The sequence below is a fragment of the Lissotriton vulgaris genome, chromosome 3_2, assembly GCF_964263255.1.
Source record: "Lissotriton vulgaris chromosome 3_2, aLisVul1.2, whole genome shotgun sequence".
In the NCBI taxonomy this organism is placed as follows: domain Eukaryota; kingdom Metazoa; phylum Chordata; class Amphibia; order Caudata; family Salamandridae; genus Lissotriton; species Lissotriton vulgaris.
The window spans coordinates 126,231,729-126,233,021 of NC_141690.1; the positions used below are offsets into that span (position 1 = coordinate 126,231,729).

Here is a 1,293-nt window from a genome sequence, read left to right on the forward strand (position 1 = left end):
AAAAAAACAGTAAAGTAAGATATTTTAGACTGGAGACACTACCACAAAAAATTCTATTTTCTCGTTCAAAGAATTTGAAACGCTCTAACGCACTAATTTGAATTAGGCTTGAGTGTATGGTTGAAAATGGTGCTTGTTGGAGTATTTGGGAGGTGTTTTGTGAGGTGTGTGTTATGTCGGGCGCGATGGGCAGCACTGAAACTTGATGGCACAAGTGAGTGTTTAAGGGCTGGGGGCCTATTACTTAATAATTACAGGATCTTTGAAAGGGAAGCAAGATGGCAGCAACCGAACCGCAGCGGGAGTAGAGCGAGGAGCAGCTGAAAAATGACGACCTGCCCAAGAAGGACATCATTAAGTTCCTACAGGATCACGGCTCAGAATCGTTTCTTGCAGAGCATAAGTTACTGGGGAACATAAAAAGTGTTGCCAAAACTGCAAAGAAGGACCAATTAATTCCAGCGTACACCGAGCTGTTTCAAAATAGGCGCTTTAAAGGGATTGACACTATAGTTAGAGTGACTGAGCAAGTTAAGAATGTGAAGTTAGAAGAAGATGCCCCACCGAAGCCTGAAGAGATCGTTTATGAGGGTCCACCAAAGTACACAAAATCCATTCTGAAAAAGGGAGATAGAGTTAAATTTCCGAAAAAGGGAGACACTGTTCATTGCTGGTATACAGGATCATTGGAGAATGGGACTGTATTTGATACAAATATTTCAACAAGTTTGAAAAAGAAGAAAGTGGGGAAACCTTTGAGTTTCAAAGTTGGATTAGGAAAAGTTATCAGAGGGTGGGATGAAGCCCTTCTAACAATGAGCAAAGGTGAAAAGGTTTACCTGGAAATCGAATCTGAATGGGCTTATGGCAAGAAAGGACAGCCAGATGCAAAAATACCACCTAATGCAAAATTAATTTTTGAAGTGGAGTTGGTGGATATCGAGTAAGTGTTACTTGTGCTATTCTTTGGTGAACCAGAAGATTGAAGCTTCAAGACTGCAACATCGGCTATTTTCACTGCAACGAATACTCTTGATTTTATCTTGTTGTAAATACAGCAAATGAAAAGCTTGTACACTCAGTTTGTGTTCTACATTCTTGTAGGACACTTAGTGATAATCCAATATTACGCAAACGTTATACCTATATCTTTTCATGGTAAACCGTGTCTGTCAATTTAATTGCAGATAAATAAAACTATCTATAAATAATTACAGGAGGCATGTATGGTGTGCAACTATTGGGTGCCGTCTCCGTCGCCAACTGGCCGACGTCTGGGTCTTCTCTTCATCT

The 1,293-nt window shown here is 40.2% G+C and overlaps 1 pseudogene; it reads left to right on the forward strand.

The window, feature by feature from the left end:
* Positions 1–278: 278 nt before the first annotated feature.
* On the forward strand, positions 279–1,036 carry LOC147725409 (peptidyl-prolyl cis-trans isomerase FKBP3 pseudogene; annotated as a pseudogene).
* Positions 1,037–1,293: the final 257 nt, after the last annotated feature.